At 36.5% G+C, this 26216-nt stretch overlaps 1 long non-coding RNA gene across 1 annotated transcript in view; it reads left to right on the top strand.

Moving 5' to 3' along the window:
* LOC103092418 (uncharacterized) overlaps positions 1 to 26216 on the top strand; it is a 126033-nt gene that overhangs the window by 25418 nt on the left and 74399 nt on the right. The window contains exon 2 of the long non-coding RNA XR_008917501.1: positions 2668 to 2784. This is a non-coding gene — a long non-coding RNA (uncharacterized LOC103092418). The remainder of the gene's footprint in view (positions 1 to 2667; positions 2785 to 26216) is intronic.

Genomic DNA, 26216 nt, shown 5'->3' with positions numbered 1-26216 from the left:
GGGAGGGAGAAATCCAGTAGGTACAATTTTCCTGAATTTAGAAAAAAGAGGAGTTTCACTCCTCCTCAAGTATCTGTAAATAATCAAAAGAACAAGAAAACAACACCCAATTGATAAGTATGGGGCCAGTTTTCAGATAAGATATATGGGTTGCTTGAGATGTACAATTATGAGATAATTCCTTATATTAATCTTTTGATCTGATTGCATTTCTAGTCAACATAAGCCAGGTCAAGAATTGGGGAAGGTTTCTAAATTCAGGTGCCCAGAGGGCAACTTCAAGTTGTTGGTGAGTCCTGTATCTGCCCCCCACCCCTTCCATTATCTGAGAGAGCAGATGGAGGAAATGCTTGGTTTGGGTACCTGGACTTAGGGGCAGGGCATGTGCAAAAAATGTCCCCTGGACACCCTACACCAAAATAAACTCAGAATGGGTGAATGACTTGAACATAAAGAAAGAAACAATAAGTAAATTAGGTGAACACAGAATAGTATACATGTCAGATCTTTGGGAAAGGAAAGATTTTAAGACCAAGCAAGAGTTAAAAATAATTATAAAATGTAAAATAAACAATTTTTATTACATCAAATTAAAAAGCTTTTGTACAAACAAAACCAATGCAATCAAAATTAGAAGGAAAGCAACAAATTGAGAAATAATCTATACAACAAAAACCTCTGACAAAGGTCTAATCACTCACATTTATAAGAAACTAAATAAATTGTACCAAAAATCAAGCCATTCTCCAATTGATAAATGGGTAAGGGACATGAATAGGCAATTTTCAGATAAAGAAATCAAAATGATTAATAAGAACATGAAAAAATGTTCTAAATCTCTTATAATCAGAGAAATGCAAATCAAAACAACTCTGAAGTATCACCTCACAGCTAGCCGATTGGCTTACATAACAGCAAAGGAAAATAAGGAATGTTGGAGGGAATGTGGCAAAATTGGGACATTAATGCATTGCTGGTGGAGTTGTGAATTGATCCAACCATTCTGGAGGGCAATTTGGAACTATGCCCAAAGGGTGCTAAAAGACTGCCTATCCTTTGATCCAGCCATATCACTGCTGGGTTTGTACCCCAAAGAGATAATAAGAAAAAGACTTATACAAGAATCTTCATAGCTGCACTGTTTGTGGTGGCAAAAAACTGGAAAATGAGGGGATGCCCTTCAATTGGGGAATGGCTGAACAAATTGTGATATATGCTGGTGATGGAATACTATTGTGCTCAAAGGAATAATGAACTGGAGGAATTCCATGTGAACTGGAATGACCTCCAGGAATTAATGCAGAGCAAAAGGAGCAGGCAGAACCAGGAGAACATTATACACAGAGACCGATACACTGTGGTACAATCGAATGTAATGGACTTCTCTATTAGTAGCAATGCAGTGATTCAGAACTATTCAGAGAGACATATGATAAAGAACACTATCCATATCCATAGGAAGAACTGTGGGAAAAGAAACCCAGAAGAAAAACAACTGCTTGATCACATGGGTTGATGGGGCTATGACTAGGAAAGTAGACTCTAAACAATCACCCTAGTGCAAATATTAATAATATGGAAATGGGTCTTGATCAATGACACAAACCTAGTGGAATTGTGCATCAGATATGGGAAGGGAGTGGCGGGAGGGTAGGGAAAGAACATGAGTCTTGTAACCGTGGAAAAAATATTCTAAATCATCTAATTAAATTAAAAAAAAAATTTTCCCCTGGAACTAGGAAGAGGGGTGAATGGAGCAGTTGCCCTGTGCAGGAGTTGGCATGTATGCCAATACTTTGCCAACACTGACCTAAGTCCTTGGTTAAGGATCTCCAAACAGCAGCTTTAGGCGGTCTAGTTTCCCAGCTGCATAAGTCTAGGTTCAAACAATGCAATATTGTTTTCTCCCAATTTCCATAATTGAATAAAATTTTCTCAAAAGATAGAATTTAGACTAAGGTCATAATTGAATAGAAATGAAATTCACTAGCTCTTGAATTAAGTGATAAGATGGAGTCAATGTGGTTTACTCAATTTCTACAATTATCTTTTTGCTATCCTAATGCACATTTTCCCCAGAATTTTCCTGCCAACATACATATATGTATACACACATACACATATAAGTATACCCATATATAGGTGAATATATGTATGTATATTATAACTGCATAAATATTAAAGTTTAAATTGTAAATAAAGACTGCACAACTGATAAATCTACATAAAGATGATAACAGAATCCATGGGACATGATGAGGGAGGAATAGAAATGAATATATATAAATCTAAGAGTCATTGCAATCAATCAATTAATATTTATTGATACCCTATTATATGTCAGGCACTGCTCTAAGCACTGAGTATGCAAAAAAGGGGAAAAGTTAATTTCTGCTCTCAGGGAACTTACAGTCTAATGGGGACAAATGTGTGCAAAGCAAGCTACATACAAGGTATATATATAGTAGATAACTCATAGAAGAAGACATTGGAAAAAAGGAATTGTGGAAGCCTTCTTACAGAAGATAGGTTTTTGATTGGAACTCAAAGCTAGAGAAGGAGATCAATAGTTGGAACTGAGGATGGAGAACATCCCAGGCATGAAGGGACAGCCAGAGAGAATGAATGCTGGGATCTGAGATGCTGTATGTCTTGTTTGTAAAACAGCCAGGAGAGAAGTGTCACCGGAAAGAAGAGTACAGGTTTAGGAGCAAGGTGTTAAGAAGATGGAAAGATCTGCATAGAGAAGATATCTAAATCCTAGGAACTATAGGCTCTATGAAGGTAAAGATTCCTTTTTTTACCTAAACTTTTCATTTTCCTCAGCTTCGAGAACAACATCCTATACTTAATCAGTCCATCAAATAATTAACAGGATTCTGATAGTGAACTAAATGATAGCTGATATATGGTTAGGAATAGGCTGCAGATAGACCAATGGTTTTATGTTCAAAGATATAGAATAAAAAGGGTCCTTAAAAGTCATTGAATCCATTTCTGTTTAAAAGTGAAAGAAGTGAGTCTCAGAAAAGTTAAGTGAAAAAGTCAATGTCCTTCTTAATTCCTGATGTCCAGCACTGAATGTAGTATTCCAAATAAGGTCTGATAGACCTGTTAATTCTTTTATTCTGGTTGTATTTTCAGAATTTTGACCTTAACATCAAATAAAATGAACATGTCCATATACTAAATAGAATTGAAAAAGAAGAAGATTATACATACATAGAACTGCCCATCTCTATTATCTATGACTTGTTTTATATAATCCAACTATAAATTGCAAAGCTGTCCTGTTTATTGGTGAATGACAGGTGTACTTGAAGTCAGCTAGTTGGTGGGACATGAACACTAGGGAGATATTTGGGTGAGTTTGGATGGGAAGGAGACTAAATCAGAGTGGTTCTGAAAATAGGCTCCTTGGGGAAAACATAGGAATCATTGTCACTGTTCTGCTCTATGTGTCAATTATTTCAGGTGAAGAACTTTACAAATGGAATACTTCCTAATTGAGTCTCTTGGGGGAAATTTCTTTTTTGAATCATCTACTACATTGGAAAGTTGGGAACTTAAAATGTTAAAAAAAAGTAGTGGACTTGTAGTGTGCACTGATATTTGATGAGTTTAGTCCCATAATTAAAAAGGGTCACCCAGATGGTGGGAGCGGGGAGATCCTCACTGTTCTTTACACAAGATGCTTCATTTCCAAATGCAACATTTTCTCTAGGTGTCTTTCATGTCTGGAATGCTCTCCCTCCTCATCTCTGCCTCTTGGTTTCTCTGGCTTCTTTCAGCCTTCAACTAAAATCCTGCCTTTGTAAAAAAGCTTCTTGTTCCCCCTTTAAAATGTTTCCCCCCTTCTTCCAATTTACCTTGTATATATTTTGTTTGTACGTAGTTATTTGTAGGTTTCCCCCCTCATTAAATTGTGAACTCCTTGACAGCAGGAACCATCTTTTGCCTTTTTTTTGTGCTTCCATCACTTAGGACAGTGACTGGCATATAATAAGAAACTAAATATTTATTGACTAACTGCCTGCCTGAAAGATAGGCAGTTTGTAGCAAAATAAGGATTAATAAAATCAAATTAATTCAGATGACTTGGGTTCACATCTCACTTCTGCCACTTACTACTTCTATGGCTTTAGGTAAATCACTAATTTTTCTGTAACTAGTTTCCTCATCTGAAAAATGATAAGGGAAGCCAATTTTATTGGCTCTCTTTTCTTTCTCTCCCTCTATCCTCAATCTCTTATTATTACTTGCTAGCAAACTCACCTTCCACAACAGAAGTCTGTCTTATAACAAATGAGCAAATCCAGCAAAACCATGTCTTGACAATGTGTATCTCATGCTAGTTCACTGGTTAAGCAGCTCTTTGCCAAGAGGTAGGAGGCCTATTTCTTCTCAAGACTTTGACTCAACTCTGAAGTCTTTTGATGGAATTTTCCTTTAGATTATGATAGTCTTCCTTTAAGTTGTTTTCATTTCACTTTGCTTTGGTATGTCTTCTCAAGTTTCTCTTAATTCTTCATATTTGTAATTTCTTACAATGCAATAATATTCTGTTGATTCATATAATTGTGTAGCTATTCCCCAATTGATGGCATCTACTTTGTTTCCAGTTCTTTGCTTGCTACAAAAAGTGCCACTATAGATATTTTTGTACCAAAGTGAGTCTCTAGTCTCCTAGTCAATAAACATTTATTAAGTACCTGCTAGTATGTGCCAGGGACTGATCTAAGCACTAGGGATACAAAAAAGTCAAAAGATAGGCCCTAGACTTGACGAGGTCACCATCTAATAGAGGAGGAGGAGGCAAACAACTATGTTCAGGGCAGATAGGTGGCTGAGTGGATAGAGAACCAAGGCTGGAGTCAGGGGTTCAAATATGATCTCAGACACTTCATAGCTGTGAGACTTTGGGCAAGTTACTTAATTTCAATTACTTAGCCCTTGCTGCTCTTCTGTCTTAGAGTTGTTACTATGAAGAAAGTAGGGGCTTAAAATAATAAGTCTGCACAAACAAGCTATGTATGAGATAAACTGGAAATAATCGACATGGGAGTTACTAGAATTAAGAATGTGGGTGGGTTTTTAGCTGTGGCTTGAAGGATGTCAAAGAAACCAGGAGTCAGAGATGAGGACAGAGAGCATTTCAGACATGGGGGGACAGTCAGTGAAAACATTCAATTTGGAAATACAATGTCTTGTTCAAAAAAGATCAAGGAAGCCAATGTCATTGCATTGCAAGGCACAGGGTAGTGTGTGTGTGAGTGTGTGTAAGGAATAAGAAGACTGAAAATATTGGAGAGGAGTTTGCAGGTTATGAAGAGTTTGGGATGCTTAACAGAAGATTTTATATTTAATCTTGGAAAAGACAGGAAGTCACTGGTATTTTCTGAACAGGGAGATGATAGGGTCAAAACTGTACTTTAGGAAGATAACTTTGAAAGTTGATTAGATTGGTACGGGAAGGGACTTGAGGCAGGTTGACTTACTACCAGGCTCTTGCAAAAATCCAGGTGGCTATATAAGAGGAGAGAAGAGGGCATATGTGAGAGATTTTAGGAAGGAAAAATCCACAGACCTCAGCAATAGATTGAATGGGGCGTGGGTGGGAGGAGGTGAGAGTGAGTAAGAAGTCATGGATGACAACTAGGTTACAAGCCTGGATGATTAGGAAAATGGTGGTTCCATTAATAGTAATAGGGAAGCCAGGAAAAGGGGGCACTATTTGGGTGGAAATAATAAATTCTATTTTGGACACAGAGTTTAAAATATCTATGAGACTTCCTGCTGGAGATGTGCAAGGAAGTTAAAGGTGCAATTCCAGAGGTTAAAAGAGAATTAAGGTTGATGAAGCAGATTTGAGAATCACCAGCATAGAGATAATAATTGAATCCATGGGACAAATGGACACATTTTCTGTTTTGACCTCTTTGAGGTATATGGTTATTAGTGGGCCAAAAATATATGCAGGAATCTTTTAAATTATTTGTTGAATTGAATTGGCTCTACCTGGGTGAAGGTGGAATCATATATTTTTTTTTCCCTTAGAAATATGATCTGTAAGGTTTAATTCTTTCTGACTTTCTTTTCACATGTGTGTTGTATAAATGTTACTTAGTTGTGTGCAATCTTTAAAAATATTAATTATCTCAGTAGTCATATGTACTAAATTTAATAATATTTAGGTAGAGGAATTGACAGGTGGAGGTGCCTGTTTTTTCATGTGAACTTTTCCCAAAATTCACTCTTCTTCCAATGAATTTCATTTTCTCTGTAGTGCAGGCTCTGTTAAATCATCTGCTTCAAAAGCTATCCTCATTGACTTGGGGACCCTTGGTGCGTAAGTAACATGCTCTTCCAGTAGGGTCCGTTAAAAATTCCATTTGGGGGTAATGATTTATGATTTCCTTCCCTTGTAATTTTATACTTAATATCAAGACAAATTTAAGGGGTCAACATTCTTTTTTATTGCATGGAAGGGAATTTCTACTTTGAAATATAGCAATATCATGTTCAGGGTAGTTTTTAATACCTCAGAAGGGAAAACTGATCTTCATTTTTAGGACAATTTAATTGGTAAACCATTAATAGACAATGCACTTATGGAACTTTTTGTATCTGGTGAATAAAAAAGAAAAATTAATTTAAGTGTTGTCATCAAATGTCTTACCACCATGGAAATTACTTCAGAGACAAGTTTTATGCTTTATGTATGGAGTTAGCAATGTCAATATCAATTACTTTGTATATATGAGGGAATAATAAACTTAGTGTAGCATTCAAAGCTTTCTACCAACAAGTACCCTGAAGTCTTTCTTTTCTGCTCTTGTTTCTAGTCCCCTCCAATACATATTTTCCATAGTAGCTAAGTCAGTTTGTTCTTCATTCCTTTTATTTGGACCAAAGACTGCAGGATGTGAGGATAGAAATCTCTATACTCTGAGGGAACTGGGGAATTGAGTGAACCACACTGACTCCATTTTGTGACTTAATTCTGGAGCTGGCTCACTTCCCTTTCTATTTAGTTATAGGTCTAGTCCAAATTCTGTTTTGTGATAAAACTTATTCAGTTGGGGGAATTGAGAGAAAACCTTATTATAATGTTTGAACCTAACCCTGTGTTGTTATCTAGGAAACTGGACCACCTCTCATTCCTGCCTAAAGACTTTTAACCAAGGATTTGTCCAGGGTCAAACAGCTAAGATGTGGCTGAGTCGGGATTTGATCTCTAGTTTTTCCTTACTTCAGGTTCAGTGCTCAAGGACCTAGGTTATGTTGATCAGAAACCTGGTCAGATCCAGGATGCTAGGGAGTTTTTTCATCTTGGTCACAAAATATTGTTTTGGGTAGGTAGTATCTCTAGCATACATGTGGTGTTCTCTCTGCCCCATTTGCCCCCCCCCCAAAAAAAAAAGAAGAATGTGAACTCCTGAAGGTAATAGGGTATCTGGTACCTTATGTACCTCCATGGTCTTCTACATGATAGATGGTAGTTAATGTTAAATTAAACCAAATTCACTAGATGGGAAGAAAACAACCCTGAGATAGTTCAAGGAATGGAGGGAGACAGTGGAGTCTCTTTGACTCCAGGAGTCAAAACATTCTCTAACTATTTGAGAGAGAAGAAAAGAGTTAGAATAGATGTTGTAGGAAATGATTTGAGGAGTCCATGAGGACTAACTAGTATCAGAGAAGGCCCAGTTAATAACACCAAGTACTAGTGTGTTATGAGTGAATCAGCAGGTATAGAACAAGTTGAAGAATATCAATCAGAAAATGAATACACCCTCCTTCTTACTCAGACCTCAACAAGTTAACAAGAACTGGGATTGGCCTTCAAGCACTGATATCCTCAGAAGACCTATTCCCTTCCCATGGGAGTTGCAGTGGGTAAAAGATGAAATGACTGAGAAAACAAAGGTTCAACCTTCTCAATATTTTGATTTACCAAGCAAATCATACCAATAGCTCAAAAAACTAGGACCAGATCTCCTGGGCTTGAGCTACTAGCCCCATATACAAATGGAGACAGACTTTTAAAAATTAAATATAATTCATTAAATGAGATCAATTCATTAAAAGAAAAGACCATAACCAGGATACAAAACCTAATTTCTATTGGAGAAAAGAGTAGGAACTTTCCAAGTTGGGTAGGAGAGTCAATGGGTACAATTCCCTGAAATCAGGAAAAGAAGTGTCCCACTCCTCCCCAACTGCCTATATTAAATTTAAGGAACATGGAAACAATAACTGATAAGAAGGAGGCCAGTTTTCAAATAAGACATGTGGGTTGTTTGAGATACATGAAACCACATAGAAAATATTAATTTGTAGTTTCCTAAATCAATGTGTCCCTAAAGTATTTATTTATATTCAAATTTGACACCATTGATGCACATATAAAACTACAGTATCGAGAATATTTAGGAAGGAGAGTATAAACAATGGGAACATCAGGATTTGTCCAGGGTCAAACAGCTAAGATGTGGCTGAGTCGGGATTTGATCTCTAGTTTTTCCTTACTTCAGGTTCAGTGCTCTATCTACCATTATTTAGCTGCCTCTGGACTTGCTTAGAGTAGTATTGAACAAGACAGGTACTAAGTGAGTGGACAGAAGGGGATAAATGGGAGAATATCATAGAAAGAGAGATTCCTTTATGACTTGTTAAGACAAATCCTTCCACCAGGGCTCTTTATCCATTCCTTCCTACTTCCTCAAGAGCTAGGTCCTATTTGAGGAGCAGTCATTCCCTCATGTTTATGGATCTTCAATCTCTTCTTTATTACTTGCTTCTTTCTATTGTTCAGTTGTTTCAGCAATGTCTGATTCTTTGTGATGCCATTTGGGAGTTTTCTTGGCAAAGATAATCCAGCTTATTTTACCAATGAGGAAACTGAGGCAAACTGAATTAAGTGACTTTCCCAGGGTCACAATACTAGTAAGTGTCTGAGGACAAATTTGAACTTCCTGGCTCCAGGTCAGGCACTCTCTCCACTGCACCGTCTAGCTATAATTATGTTCAAGAATACCAATTTCTTAAAAGTCCCCCATTCATTAATTCAGTTAGAGTTCCACATCTCAAAAAAATTGTCTCTGCAGAATGCTTCTATTTGCCCCCCACTCACTCCATAGCAATGATTTTTACACTTTCCACTCTATAGTGACTATTAACTAAGCCAATTTTCTCCATGAAGGGAGCCCAAAATGGAAATTGAAAAGGGAATTACCACAAGTTTAGGGGATATTGAAAACTGTTTGTTCCTCCTGATTATCAGACCCCTATGACATCAGATGCCTTTCCCAATAATAATGTGGCAATCATATAGCTAAAAATATATGCCCATGTCTCACTGAGGAACAAACGGTGACAGATATTTCAGAGAAAGAAATTCAGGAAGCTTGCTTCATTTTTGGGTTATTAGTGGCCAGTTCTGTAGCATTTACCAGAAAATGTAGACTGTATGCTAATCCACAAATTCTCTGTTTTCTACAATAATATCCATTGCATGTAAAAAGCAGTAGATGGATTAAAAACCTATTTGCTTTACTTGGCAGACCCAAATTAAGTTTGACTACTTTGGTTATGACTACCAGCACATCTTCATCCAGCTGTTTAAAATCAGACAGTCAGGCAATCAACAAGTTAAGGAAACTTAACATGCATTTATAAGGTACTTAAAATGTGTCAGACACTGTGCTAAGCTCTGGGAATAGAAATAGAAGCAAAAAAGACTCTGCCCACAAAGTGCTAACATTCTAATGTGGGGAAACACAACACAAAAGGAAGCTAAAGAGCTGAAAAGAGAAGATGCCTGCACTTAGACATGGTGGAGAAAGAAATTGTGAAAGTAAAGGATGGAACCTGGAGAGTAATGAAAGGGTCAACTGGACTCTTTTCTGGCTGAACTAGTCCCTTCAAGAGGAATCAGTCAGTCAGAGGAAATAGCCACAGGGGTGGAGGGATCTTCTAGGATGAAAACGCTGTTAGTAAATGCTGACAAAGTCTTGGAAATGGTGGAGAAAGAAGTCTGGAGAGTCAGTGTAGGCGCCTAGAGAGAAATGAAAGGGATAAAGCTTGTACTGTGTGCTTGGCGTTGTGTTAGGTACTGGGGATATAAAAATAAGACATTCCCTGCTCTCAAGGGGGACCTTGACCTACCAAGGGGAAATAATGGCACATGGCAAATCCTGGACTAGAGGATGGTTGGAAACAGGAAACATTAAAGTAAAGTGTGCTCTAGCTCAAGACAGTTGGGAGTTCTTATTTGGTGTCTTCTCAGCTCTCTTTTCTGTCTCCTCTCTTCTCCTGACAACCTCTCCTTGGACTTCCTGACTATATTACACTAGTGCTGCTTTCTGGCTGCCCAGTGCCCCTGTACCCAAGATCCTTCTGCTCCAGAATTACTCCTTCAACATCTTTTTTTCCTCTTTCCAATAAAACAACTGCCTATTCCTTCTTATAAAGGTCTTACAGTGAAAAGCAATCTCATTTAGGTAGTTCCCATTAAGATGCAAAGGACCAGTGGTCTGTGGCATTTAAAAGATTTTAAGGTTCACAATCCTAACCTGATGAAGTAGGGTCTGAGAATTTTTTTAAAGTTCACAGGTCCCTAACATTTCTAGCCCTTTTAAAAATTTCTTTTAAAAATTACTTTAACTGTTAGGAAGAAGTAGTCAGTCAATATCCATTAAAATATTTTTAATCAAAAAATTTAAACTCTTACTTCCTCTTTTAGAATCAACACTAAATATTAATTCTGAGGCAGAAGAGCAGTCAGGGCTAGGCAAAGGGGATAAAGTGACTTGCCCAGGGTCACACAGCTAGGAAGTATCTGAGGTCAGAGTTGAACCCAGGACCTCCTGTTGCCAGGCTTGGCTCTTTAACTCTAGTTGCCCCGTCAACATGCACTTATTGAGTACTGACTGCGTGCTAGGCAATGTGCTAAGTAGGGAGGATGCAAAGAAAGGTAAAAGGAAGACCTTATCCTCAAGGAGTCTATAGTCTAAGGAAAGTGACAAGGTGTAAATATCTATATAAATATAAAATTTATACTAAATAAATGGGGAGTTATCTTGGTGGAAAGGTAATAGCATGGTAGTGATCATGGGATTACCTTTTGCAGAAGGTGGGATTTGGACAAAGGCCAAGATCCTGAAAAACTATAGAAAACTTTGAGTAAAGGCCTGTTTCTTCTGGGGCACAAGACTAAGGAGAAGTATATTGCTAGTAAATTGACTGCTTGAATTTAAGGGGCAGTGAGGTGACTCATTGGATTCAGAACCGGGCAGAGAGACAGAAGGTCCTGGGTTCAATTATGACCTCAGATACTTCCTAGTTGTGTGACACTGAGAAAGTTAATTTAATGCCAATTGTCTAGCCCTTCTTACTTTTTCTGCCTTAGAACCAATGTATTTATTCTAAGAGAGAAGACAAGGGTTTAAAAATTTTTTGAACTTTTTTATTATGAAGAATCATAGGCTATTAATTCACTTTACTGGTCATAAAATAGAAATTATTAAACTTATTGTGTAGAGAGTATTTAACCCTGATTCCCTTAACCAGAGAGTCTCCCTAGGGCATTTAAAATAAGATTTAATTGATAAGCATTTTTATTCCCTTACAACAGATTTTATAGTATCCAAGAATCTGTAAAACCAGCAAAATTTTTTTGAAAAACTATTTCTCAGGGATTACTTTTTTTTTTGAATATTTTATCTAGTCAACTTAGAACATTATTCCTTGGTTACAAGAATCATATTCTTTCCCTCCCTCACCTCCCTCACCCCTTCCTGTAGCCAACGTGCAATTCCACTGGGTTTTAAATGAGTCCTTGATCAGAACCTATTTCCATGTTGTTGATCTTTGCACGAGGGTGATCATTTGGAGTCTACATCCTCAAACATATCCCCATTGACCCATGTAATCAAGCACTTGTTTTTCTTCTGTGTTTCTGCTCCCACAGTTTTTCCTCTGAATGTGGATAGTGTTCTTTCTCATAGATCCCTCCAAGTTGTTCAGGATCACTGCATTGCTGCTAGTAGAGAAGTCCATTACATTCACTGTGTACAATGTTCTCCTGGTTCTGCTCCTTTCACTCTGCATCAGTTCCTGGAGGTCATTCCAGTTCACATCGAATTCCTCCAGTTCATTATTCCTTTGAGCACAATAGTATTCCATCACCAACATATACCACAATTTGTTCAGCCATTCCCCAATTGAAGGGCATCCCCTCACTTTCCAATTTTTGGCCACCACAAAGAGCGCAGCTATGAATATCTTTGTACAAGTCTTTTTGTCCATTATCTCTTTGGGGTACAGACCCAGCAGTGCTATGGCTGGGTCAAAGGGTAGATATTCTTTTGTCGCCCTTTGGGCATAGTTCCAAATTGCCCTCCAGAATGGTTGGATCAATTCACAACTCCACCAGCAATGAATTAATGTCCCTACTTTGCCACATCCCCTCCAGCATTCATTACTTTCCTTTGCTGTCATGTTATCCAATCTGCTAGCTGTGAGGTGATACCTCAGAGATGCTTTGATTTGCATCTCTCTGATTATAAGAGATTGAGAACACTTTTTCATGTGCTTATTAATCGTTTTGATTTCTTTAACTGAAAATTGCCTATTCATGTCCCTTGCCCATTTATCAGTTGGAGAATGTCTTGATTTTTTTGTATAATTGATTTAGTTCCTTATAAATTTGAGTAACTAGACCTTTGTCAGAGGTTTTTGTTATGAAGATTTTCCCCAATTTGTTGCTTCCCTTCTAATTTTAATTTAATTTAATTTAATTAATTTAAATTGCGTTGGTTTTGCTTGTACTTTTTAATTTCATATAATCAAAATTATTTATTTTTCATTTTGTGATTTTTTTTTCTAACTCTTGCTTGGTCTTAAAATCTTTCCTTCCCCAAAGATCTGGCATGTATACTATTCTGTGTTCACCTAATTTGCTTATAGTTTCCTTCTTTATATTCAAGTCATTCACCCATTCTGATTTTTTCTTGGTGTGGGGTGTGAGATTCTCAGGGATCACTTTTTTAAAAAAACATTACTTAGAATATTTTTCCATAGTTACATGATTCTTTTTCCCCCTCCCCTGTAAAAAGCAATTCCACTGGGTTTTACTAATATCATATTTCAAAACCCATTTCCATATTATTCCTATTTGAAATAGAGTGATCTTTTAACATAAAAACCCCAATCATATCTCAGGGATGATTTAAAAAAAAAAACCCTTACCTTCCATCTTAGAATTAACACTGTATTGGTTCCAAGGCAGAAGAGTGGTAAGGGCTAGTCACATAGGGTTAAATGATTTGCCCAGGGATCTGAGGTCAGATTTGAACCTAGGAGTTCTTGTCTACAGGCCTGATTCTCAAGACACTGAACCATCTAGCTTCTCCCAGGGATGACTTTTAATTGATATAATATTTGGGAATATTCAAGGAGAAAGGAGAAAAGGAGAAAGAGAATTAAGGAAAGACTTTTGTCTCCGTATTTTAATATCATGCTCATCTGCAGTATTTATACCACAAATAATGTCCTAGTGACAGAGGACTCAGTCGCTCCAAAGGAATCAAATCATGGGAAAACAATTTTCTGTCATGTGAAAATGCTATTACCTCAAAGCAAGTGGTTGTGAGCATCCTGGAGACCATGGGAGCTATGTTTCATAGTGAAGAGAGTCTGAGACATGAAGTAAGGAAAATCTGAAATCAAATCATACTGGCACATACTGACGTATAGACACTTACAAACTGTGTAATCCCAGGCAAGTCACTTAACTGCTATCTGCCTCAGTTTCTTCATAGGTAAAATGAGATATTAATAACACTCACTTCATGAAAGAATTTATGTAAAGTACTTGACAGACCTTTAAACATTATTTAAGTTATTATTTTCCATTGCTATTATATTTATTATTATTAACTATTGTGGCATGTAAAGTTCTTATAGTAGGGCTAAGGAATTATTTTCTTGAGAGATGGTGACATACAGGAAAAATACATAGATAAAAAGAAAAGAAATTGAGCTTTTAGGGGCTGTGTGCATTAACTTGGTGTTTAGTCTTGGAGTTAGGAAGACCTGCCTCTAACAATGGCAAAATTGGTTTTTTGTGTGTGTGTATGAGAGAGATTCAGTGAGCCTTGCAACTTATTGCTTGCTTGTTAAGGATATAAAAAATTACTGGCTGGGAAGGGCAGGAGTCACCTTTCTGGAGTGTTAATTAAGAAATTCAGTTGGCAGATAGTTTTAAACTATAGTCTGACCTCTGGCATGACCGTGGACCATCGATTACTCTTTCAACGCCACAAGTTGCTCTCTAACACTAAAAGTTACAGATAAATTGCTCATTTGAACCTTTAGAAAAAGTGAATGAGGGAAAACTTTTTTTAAGTCATACACACACACACACACACACACACACACACATATATACAAACATACATATATACATGTGCATACATGTACATATATTCTATATTTTAGACAGTTAAGGCAAGTGAAACAAAATTGAGGTTGGGGCTAGATGGGAAGGAAGTGAAACAGGTTGGGATGGGGAAGTGAAAGAGACATGTTTTTGATGTTTTTCAAAAGCCTGTGAAATGAAGATCTAGCTTGAATGGTGACAAAACAAGCAAACAAACCCAATAAACAATACTGAAGGAATAAGAATTTTGTCTAAATTGTACTTTAACTCCTTTAGGAAAAAAAATCCCCCGGGGCCAGATGGATTCTCAATTCTATTAAATATCTAAATAACAATTACCCACAACAACAATGACAAAAAATACACCACTGAGGTAGTATTTGAATTTAGGACCTCTGCTGGCACCTCATGTACTGAGCCAGTAAGGTAGAATTAATCAAGGGAAAACAGAAAAATGCAAACAAATTGTTCAAGGAAAATTTGAGGAAGGTAATGGATAATGCCTGAAGTTCTTCTAAAGAATGATACTCCTCCCTGAGGTTTGGAAGCGTCTCTGACATTCTTGAATACATTTCTCAATGAAGAAAACCCCTAATTTCCTCGTCTAAAAAACAGAGAAGTTTATTCTTCCTCTATAGTCTATGGCATAATATCTCCATCTTGTGGCATTTTAGAATATTGATGCTAAAGGTAGTGAAAGCTAGAATATGAAAAACTAGTTACCGTTTCTGTAACTCTAGGCATAAATGAGTGGTCTTGAATTTTGCCTGCAGGTTGGCTGATAAAATAAAGAGCTTTAATGGAAAGAACACTAGATTGAGTAATAGGGGATAGTTTCTTGCTTTTGTGGCTAGACATTTGTGTGATTCTAGAAAAATCATTTAAATATTTCTGGACCTTAGTATCCTCATCTGTAAAATGGAGATGACAATAGTAGTATGTGCACTGACTATCTCGTAGATTTGTTGTGAGGGAAACATTCTGTGAACATTTAAGCAGTGTGAAAATGTGATCTAGAAAACAGAAACCAAGGGAAACATTTAAATATGAAAAATCAATAGGTACATGACATGAGGTCTAGAGGAAAAAAGAACATGATTTCATAGTTATAGAAAGGAAAAGTGTTGTCTAACTTTCATGAAGGATTGAGGACCCAGAGACTCACTCACCCAGTAATAATGCAGTGACACAGCTCCTCGAAGAAATGCCTTTGAAGTTTGGGCAATGCTTGCTACATTTATCTGAATAACCAAGGCAGGACGAGGGATTTGCACTGCTGTGATACCATCGTTCTTGTTATTTAGTCTGACTGCATTTATCCTGTCTCTGATGGAAATCTAGTACGTCTACACTGCCTCTGCCTGTTGGTATTTAGCAACATGCTTGAGACATTAGCAGTTGAATGTACAATGTGTGATATTGCTACTATTCCTTTTATCATCTTCCTTTGCATGTTTGGGGTGGGGGGGGGACTAGATGATGCCTAAGGTCCAACTCTAAAATGTTTTAATTACTAATGATTCTGTGAAATGGAAACCAAGGTCTTTGTTGTCCAGTTGTTTCATTTATGCCTAACTCTTCATGACTCCATTAGAGTTTTCTTGGCAAAGATACTAGAGTGGTTTGCCTATCTTCTTCAGCTCATTGTACAGATGAGGAAACTGAGACATACAGGGTTGAGTGACTTGCCCAGGGTCACACAGCTAGTAAGTGCTGAGCTAGTAAGTGCTAGATTTGAATTCAGAAGAGTCTTCCTGGCACTCTATTCACTGCACTTTCTAGTCAGAGAATTTCTATTCCTAAATTAGAGGGTAAATCAGATTCAAGGAAGTTACATTAAATACATGGCCGGGTATAGTCAGAAATCAAGTCATAATCTCAGTGGATATGGTAGTTTGCTATTAGAGTAGCTACATACATGCATAGTAGTTACCTAGTACCTAGTAGCATCTGAGTCAGAGGCTCTAGGTGGACAGAGTCTACAGTTTCAGTAGGTTTCTTTGCCCATCTTTGAACCATTAGTTTCTCTTTTGAGATGACTGAAATCAATTGAAATCTCAAAATCTGTTAAAGATATATCGATGTTTCAGAGGTTACTCTGAGAACTTCCCAGTTTGCTCTCTGGGATTAATAAAGAAATCACTTCTCCTTTTTGTCAGTTTGTCAAGACTTTGTTCTCCATTTACATTTTAATTTATTGAATTTGATTTGTTAAAAATTTAGGCTTCATTTTAAGATAAAATAGCCCTTACAGTGACTATTTTGGGTTTCTCCTTAAGTTCAAAAGGAGAAGAAGAGATAACATTTCTGTAGGACATTGTATTTCAAAGCCATTTTCCATGTGTAGAGAAGTCCACATGTTGTGAAGGGCTTATCCCCACATGTAGTTTGGCCTGTCATTATATGGCTTGAAACAGAATAGACATTTCTAGCCTCTTCTCTCAAAGGGACAACTTATTTCCTTCTAGGGAGGAAATAAGGGGATTGTGGCTAGAAACCACTAGAGAGGGGGTACTTAGGACTAGAATTATATTTATTGTTCCTTTTAACATTACTAATCTAGGGGATATGCTCAAATTTAATCTAATTTTTTTAACCCTTACCTTATGTTTTTATATTAATTCTAAAATGGGAGAGTGAGAAGGCCTAGGCAAATGGGATTAAATGGCTTGCCCAGAGTCACACAGCTGGGAAGTATCGGTGCCTTGACTTGGTCCTTGATCTTCTTGATTCTAGACCTGGTGCTCTATCCACTGTGCTACCTAGCTGTCCCTAAAGTAACATCTAATTATTATGATATTATTAGGGAGAATCAGGATCCAGGAGACTATGTATGAGATACTAAAGAGCTGAGAAGCTCTCCCATTTGGAATGAGGTAATCTCATACAATTCTTGAGGAAAGGAACTACTTAGTTTTTTGTCTCCTTATCTGCATTGACTTATACATAGTAGGGCTTGGTAAATATTAGTTAAATTTTAAAATAATAATAATGACTGTATCCAAAGTCAGAAGACATCCAATTCAATGGCTGCCTCCAACAGTGAGAAGCTGTGTACAGTTCTTGTCATATTTGAAAGCCTCATCTGTAAAATGGGAATAATTCTATCATGGAGTTGTTGGTAGGAAAATCTCTTGCCAAACAGGATTGTTTAGTTTCTCTGAACCTTGGTTTCCTCATTTACAAACTGAAAAGATTAAATTAAAGGTTTAGGGTTAGGGTCTAAATTTTGGCTCAAGATTCATGCTGTCCCTAAAAACAAGGTGCCTATTTCCATTGGGATTAGTAGAGGACAGGCTAGAAGATGCTACAGGGATCATGATTGAAGGATGATAATAAAAGATCACTCATTGTTGCTTCCTGTTACCACCTATTTTGTTGTTGTTTATTTTGTTAATTTTGACTATGTTGACCCAAGGGACAATGATAACTTTTGAAATAGTTTTACTTCCTATCAATAATTATGTTAATTTGACCAAAGAAGTACTTTATTTTTATTGTAATTTCAAACATAAACACCAAAAAAAGAATATTTCCATATATATCAAAACAGAAGAATACTATATTAAACTGAATTTTCATGTCATATTGCTTGTTTTAAATACAAATACATAATAAATTCTATGTATTACTTTCAAAACTGTCCTGCTTCTTTGCATTTCCTTCTGTTATCTTCTGTGTATTTTAAGAAATCTTTTAATTGTCTTTTTTGTGGAGCTGTATAATTGTCACAAAATTCTAGTTTTATAAAAGTTAAGAAACTTGCTCTCTCCCAGAATCCAGGAAGTGAACTGCTTGGAAAAGGTGCCATGGGATGCCTGTGGAAACATCACACTGCACCAAAAGATCCAGAATGAAGTTTGGGTTGTAATGAAATTGAACTATGGGGGTTGTAACATTTATTTTGTATGTATACTCTTATGCCGAAGGGGATTTCCCCCCATTGGTTTTTTTGTCAATGCACCTAGCAATCATTGGTTTTGTTCTCTTTCATTTTTATACCCCAAATTATTATAATGTATAAGTTGGTTATGTTTACAAGATCCATTGGGGAGACTATTCTTCCAAAGGATCTCAGGGGGAATTGTGTAATTAGAATCTGTTACCCTAAAAACTATGATTCCCCAGCAAAACTATGATCCCCAGCAAAACTACAATTACCAGAACCCCACTCACTTCCTATTGTTATGTGCTGACATAGACAGGATATAAATTGGGTGAAGGTCCATCTTTCTCATTCTTTTTTCCTTCCTATCTTGGCTTTGGTGGAGTGGGACTTTTGAGCAGGTAGAAAAAACTTAGTCATGTGGTTCTATTTTGTCAGATAATAAACTTTATAAATATAATACTTGAAGTATTACACATTAATTTTAAATTTTACATAGGGGAAGGTTGTCATTTCTACTAATCTTTTTATTTTTAAGTTTTTTTCTTATGTCTTATTTAATTTAAAATTTATTATCTGACAAAATAGAACCATGAGACTAAGTGAGTGGGGTTCTGGGAATTGTGGTTTTGCTGGGGATTGTAATTTTGCTGGGAATCATAGTTTTGCTGAGGAATCATAGTTTTTAGGGTAACAGATTCTAATATACAATCACCCCCTGAGATCCTTTGGAAGACTAGTCTCCCCAATGGATCTCGTAAATATAACCAATTTATAAATTACAACAATTTGGAGGATAAAAGGGAAAGACAACAAAACCAATGATTACTAAGTGCATTTACCAAAAGCCAATTGGGGGATGTCCCCTTCAGCATAGGAGGGTATTGACAAACACACGGATCAACTCAGGATACATTGATTTTCACTAAGAAAACAGTTTAATAAAAAATAGTGGTATAGCACCTAATTCAAGAAAACCTTTGTGTGTTAAACATCCCCAAGAATCTAGATCATTCTGGTTGAGGTAGATTAAGCTGAAGAGTTAAAAATCATCCAGAAGCTACTTAGGCTTCATGAGAAACGCTCCATCTTGCGAGCCATCTAGGGATACCATGCCCCCTAGGAAAACTTTCCCAGCTCCTTTGGTATGAAACTATAATAGCTATAAAAGGCATGTCTTTATATGTCTCATCCATTACATTTTTATAAATGAAAAGGTAGGGATTAGTGCTATAATACTTCACTTCATCTACTAAATGGACCCTTATTTCTTGTTACAAATAACTCAAAGGTACTTTTATAATGGTATCTTCTCAAGTCCAGTCATATGGGGAGATATAAATAAAGACAATGTAACAGCACATATAGCTAGTTGTCAAAACACAGTAACTTAAAGTGACATAGTATAACAGAAATTAACAAACAAAATAAAATCTTGAAACAAGCAATCCACAAATAAAATATATGTGACAGGATACAGGAACTGAATTCAAGAGTACTTTTTTTCCAATTCTGAGACAGAGACTTCCATAAAACAATGGAATCTGAAAAGGCTTAAAAATCTACCTCCAGACATTTTAAGGTTCCTTCCCCTCCCCAGGATCATTATTCATTTAGGTTACTTTTGTCACACCTCTGAGATCTCCCATAGTGAGAGAGAATTCCACACTGAGCATAGTGTGGAGGAATCCCATATTGGATATATTGTAGAGAGTGGGCAGGCCAGAATGGCAATGGGGTGTAGGGAGATGAATCTCTCCTTCCAAGGATTAGTGCCCCTAGGAATGGTAGAAAGAAAAGACATCCTAAAACTGGGAGCTATTTGAGATAGGTAGAAAATAGTCACATGGTTCTATTTTGTCACATAATAAACTATAAATATAATACTTGAAGTAATACATATTAATTTTAAATCCTACAGAGGGGAGGCTTATCATTGCTACTATTTTTTTTTATTTTTAAGGTTTTTTTTCTTATGTCTTATTTCATGTCTTCTAGGCATTCAGGCAGAACTTGTGGAAAATTCCCCCTTTTAAAAATATAATCTTCTTTTGCAATTGTTATGGAGTTACAGTAATACATTTTTTTTTATTCTGAAGATGGCTGAAGTAGAGAGATGGCTTGGTGGATAGAGTGCTGGTCCTGGAGTCAGGAAAACTTGAGTTCAAATCCAGCCTAAGACATTTATGTGTCCATGGACAAGTCACTTAACTTCTCTTTATCTAAGTTTCTTAAAGTGGAAAATGGAGATTATAACTATATTTATCTTGTGTGGTTATTATAAGGAATAAATGGAATAATATTTATAAGTGTTTAGCACGGTGCCTAGAACATAGAAGGTGCTTTATAAATGCCGGGCAGCTAGATTGCTCAGTAGGTAGAACACTGGGCTGAAAAACTCAAGTTCATATATAACATTTGACACTTAGCTGTGTATCCCTGGTCAAGTCACATAGCCTCAGTTCCTTCAATTATAAAATGAGACTAATAACAGAACCTGTCTACTAAGGTTTTTGTGAGTATCAAATGAGATAATATTTGATTAAAAAATACTTATCCCAGGACCTGGCACATAGTAGACTCTATATAAATGTTAATTCCCTTCCTTGTGTGTTGCTGTTTTCCATTCCCTGCTGCCATTTTAGAGAGTGGTTTGCTCTACTTGATCCTGATCCTTGGTTGCTCTGAGTTCTTGCTCTAAACTGGATCTCCCAAATTTAGATTGTCTATCATTTCCAAGATACTAAGTACTAAATCTTTAGGAACTTCTCTGGTGTCTCAGGACAAAGTGTTGGGGAATCTCAGAGCCCTTGGGCAGAGATATTATGGTTTCTGCACTGTGGTAACATACAGGCTTCATGCTTACAATTCCCTCAAATTTCCAATGTTCCCACCCAGGGACTTTCTCAGAGGAACCCTCTTTTCTTGTCTCTAGGCACAGAGGCTTGAAGGCTACATGTCTGGTCATTGGCAGCCACTTTACTTGAAGGGTCCCCTTTCCTATCAGATTAATTTTTGTATAGCATTTGAATGAAAGTTATAATTTACTATAATTCTTTTTTATTGCATAGAACATTTTAAAAAATGAACTTTTTTCTTTGTGATACAAATCAAAAGTTTGTGAAGACCTAGTTTCTATTCCACAGGACTACAAAGGTGCTAAGGTCACATATGTAAATATTGAATTGTAAGAGCTGGAAGGGATCTATGTATTAAATTTATATTTGGTCTGAATATTAAATAGGTGGTCACCAAGGATTTAATGACTAAATCCCAAAATGAATTACTAAAGTAAAATGTAATTTATGGTAGTTTATTTACAATAGAGGGAAGATATTAAGGAAGAGAGAAAAAGGAGGGAGAAGTAGGAGGGAGAGAGAGAGAGAGATGGAGCTCCAGCTTCCTCAGAGCCAGGTAGGAATTCTAAGCCCCAGCCAGGGGAAAGGAGTTTCAAGATGATGGGACTTTCTCAGAAGTTCACACCTCCAGAAAGGACAAGGAAACTAAGTCAGCCTTTCACTCACCATAGTGACCCTCTAAAAAAGAAAGCAGTCTGCACGAGCTCTTCCAGGGGTCCAGTTCCACAGTCAAGTATCTTCACTCCAAGTTTGAGTGTCTATCTTCTAGTCTCTCCTCAAGTGCCTGTCTTCCAGTCCAACTCTGAATGCCTGAATGACCTTGATCTCTCCTCTAATTGATTCTTCTTCACTCTTCATTTTTTATTGTGTGCCTCTGTTTCCTCTATTTAAAGACTTTTTTCTCTTGTGTCACCTTCCCTAAATTTTTATGTCTACCAATTGCAGCACTTTTCTTTCTTTTTTTTTGTTATGCTAGGCAGTCTGATGGGTATGATATGGTACCTCAGAATTGTTTTAATTTCTGTTTCTCTAATCAACAGTGATTTGGAACACTTTTTTCATATGACTAAATGATAATTTTAATTTCTTCATCTCAAAATTTCCTGTTCACATCCTTTGACCATTAGTCAATTGAGAAATGCTTTGTATTCTTATAAATAAGACTCAGTTCTCTATCTCAATGATCTCTTAATTGCTAAATCTATTTGCATTTTCTTAGTCCTCATCCTTGACCTCTGTGCAGTGTTTGACATTGTTGAACACATTCTTTTTCTGAGTACTCTCTCCTCTCTTGGTTTCAATAATTACTCTCTTCTGATTCTCCTTATATTTGTCTGACCATTCCTCAATTTACTTTGGTGTTCTTTATACATGCCATACCCACTAACAATGAATATATCCCACAAGACTTTCTCCTTAGCCCTCTTCTCTTTTCCTTTTGTATTATCTAACTTATCCATTCCATACCTCTCTCTCTCTCTTGACTTTCAGCCTTATATCTCCATCTTTACATTAGAAATCTCAAACTCAGTATCTCATTGATTTTTTTAAAAAATCCTTATCTTTCATCTTAGAACTAATAATGTTCATTAGTTCCAAAACAGAAGAGTGGTAAGGGATAGGCAATAGATATAAAGTGGCTTTCCCAGAGCAACATAGTTAGGAAGCATCTGAGGTCAAATCTGAACCTAAGACCTCCTCTCTCTAGGCCTAGCTTTTAGTCTGTTAAGCTACCTAGCTGCCCCTATCATTGCATCTTAAATTCAGAATATTCAAAGCAGAATTCATTATTTCCCCCAGCTTTTCTCCCCTTCCAAAATGCCCTATTACTATTATTCTTCATTCTCCTTCCACACATCTAATTTATTGCCAAGACTTTTTGCCATTCTTCAATGGCAACCTAACCTGTGGCATATTCACACTGGTTGTATGATATTATTATTATTTTTTTTTTGGTGATAACCCTACTTTGAAACTGAGTCCTAGAACCCTCATTTTGTGAGAAGGTCTAGCAATGCTTCTTCTACTTCTACTTTGTTAATATCCTTTGAATACTTCTCCTTTGATGAATTAATCAACCAACCAAAACAAGAAGTATTTATTAAATACTATTTAAGACACTATGCTAAGCATTGAAGGTACAAAGACAAGAGCAAAGCAGTCCCTACACTCAAAGAATTTACTTTCTAATGGGAGAATCACTCTTGGTCTCATTTATTTTTTATTGATTCCCTACAATCTTAGATATCATACTCTTATTGCATGTTTTTTTTAATGACACAGAGAGCTTTATGATGAGAAAAATTCCATATTAAAATATGATTACCAATGATGGAATACCATGATACAGAAAATGAATGATAGTTATATGTAGACAAATGATGCCACACCCATGAGAAGTAGTATGAAAAACCATTAAACTCATCAGAAAGGAGTGTGTGCTATTAATATTGCAATAATAAAGATTATAAATGGACAGACTTGTTGTTGTCCTGGTATCCATGAAGTAATTAAAGATTTAAAAGAAAAGCTGTGAAACACAGAGTAGATTCTCTATCAAGGATTTATAGAAAGTCATTGGCAAGATGGGTGGATTGTGATTTGCACTGGCAAAGAGAATTGTCCATAAATGAAATTATGGATCTGTGGTAATATGTACAAGACAAGGATGCAGAGGGAACTAAAGATGAATACAAAAGAGTGAGATAGTAACATAAAAAGGAGAAAATCAAATATTAAATGAACTTAGTGACAAATTGAGTTTCAAAAGCTATTGGAATGTGTACATGTGTATGTTAGGGAGAGAGCACATGATTAATCTATTAAAATGAGCAGAGTTGGAAATAATTGATTCTTACTTTGCTCTCATTTTCTCTACCCAGTAAAATTGTCTTCAAATAATGAAATATAAAATAATAATAACAAAAGGCTAATAAGTAAGCACTCTAGGTACACGATAAGTTCAAATCATTGGCTTAGAAAATTCCCTTGTAACATTGTGGTTGACCACACGGGAGTCTAAAGAATCCTCTCAATAAAACTTTTGAAATTCCTTGCCTTTTTACTATACCGTCTCACCACTTAGTCCTTTTTTTTTAAACAAAAAACTTGGCTTAAAGACACAGCTGCTAGAACACGTGAGTATAAAAAACTTTTTCTCTTTTCTCCTTAAGTTAAATTGGAATCAGCAGTTTTTTTCTTTTTCTTCCCTTTAATCTTAAGGGACAGCTGGGTAGCTCAGCGGATTGAGAGCCAGGCCTAGAGACAGAAGGTCCTGGGTTCAAATCGGACCTCAGATACTTCCCAGCTGTGTGACTCTGATAGACAGAAAATAGCTGTTTTAAATCTCAGCAACAGGACTCTAAAGTCCTGGCTGGAAGAGCTGTTTCTAAATATCCTTTCCCTTAAGGAACAACTTCCTGCATTAGAAAAAAAAACCCTGTGGAAAGTTTGTTGCTTTGCCCTGCTCCCCACGTGTTTTGTGAAATTACAAAATATATATATATATATATAAATGAGTACTACATTCTTTGACAATTATATGGCAGCTGAAGAAGTAGGGGCATTGAGGAATGAAGGATACCTCCAAATTTTTATATTAATAGGTACTGTCATTTTTGTAATGGATGGAAATCCATGGAAACCATGGAAACCATCCAAGTTCCCTCCCCTCAGTTCTCACATCTACCAATCACTGTCCATGTCTTCCCTGTGCCAATGGTGGCTCTAGCTTAACCCAGGACCTCCCAGAGGTCTGTGGCTTTGCACATGTCTGTTGAAGGTCATATTCTCAAATAATTAAATCTTGATCCTTTGCTGCAGCCCTTCCTAAATCCTGTTACCCTGAGCAGGGTGGAGATTGGAAGTTCCAAGATCTGGTTCTGTCATTCCAAGTATCTCTATTGTATCAATTCTAAAATCAATCATGACTCAAAGAACTTCCTGTTCTATGCTTAAGCATAGGTCAAAGCCCTTTCCATTGTTCAGCAAAAGGTTTCTGTCCTAAAGTAATCTTAAGTAGGGAGGAGAAAGACCCTCCCATGCCAAAGGGGGGTTCACATTCCAATAGACTATCAGTAGGAAATTTTTCAAGTATGAAATTTCCCAATGGTGAAATTTCCAACATTTATAAGTCTAAGAAATTTTAAGGTTTACATTTATTAGAAGTAAGATGTATATAGAATATTCAATATATTCACATAGAAATTTCTTGGGATGGGCTGGAGACAACAGGTCTAATAAGAAGGTTCAAAAGCCCAGAATTTGGAGTTTTGGTTCTTGGACTATAATGCATTGAAAACCTTTCTCATTGCATGTGTGTGTACATATACATATATGTTCTTAATTTTCATGTATATGTATATATATTAAGTCTATAAAATGAACATGGAGCTTGTGCACAGAATGCTGGATTTGGAGTCATATGACCTACATTAAAATCCTGCCTCTGCTATTTGCTACCTGTCCAATATTGAAGATTTTTTTTATCTCTCTGCATTTCAATTCCCGCATTTGTAAAATGAGGAGCTTGAATAAGAGGACTTCTGAGGCCCCTTGTAGCTCTAAGTATATGATTTAGTATGCCTTCATGTTTATTTGATATGTGATAAATGCATACATACTGTAAATGAAGAGATAGTCTTATAATACTTACACACATGTACATTGTGAAGATTAAATTGAACTCTCCCCTGATTGTGAAAATGAAATTAACTCTCCCCTGATTGTAAAATTAAATTAATCCCCCTGCCTATTTTTAGATTTAATCACCAAAAGTATAAACACCCTACTTAAAGTTGAGTAGGGAGATCTGCCCATTTTTAGATTTAATCACCAAAGGTATTAAACACTCCATTCACACTTGAGTGGGGGAGGTCTCTGACCCATGTGTGCAATAGTGGGTGACAAATCAGAATTAAGCTGCCCCTGGGGATTCCTAAAGTAAAGCTTCAACTGTCATTGGTAGATGTAAAATTAGGGGAAGGCACAGGAAATGATGCAAAAGAGAGTGTCTTTAAAAGGGAGT

This window comes from Monodelphis domestica, chromosome 3 (assembly GCF_027887165.1).
Source record: "Monodelphis domestica isolate mMonDom1 chromosome 3, mMonDom1.pri, whole genome shotgun sequence".
Lineage (NCBI taxonomy): Eukaryota > Metazoa > Chordata > Mammalia > Didelphimorphia > Didelphidae > Monodelphis > Monodelphis domestica.
The sequence above is the reverse complement of the archived record's forward strand: the minus strand, read 5'-3'. Positions and strand labels throughout refer to the sequence as shown.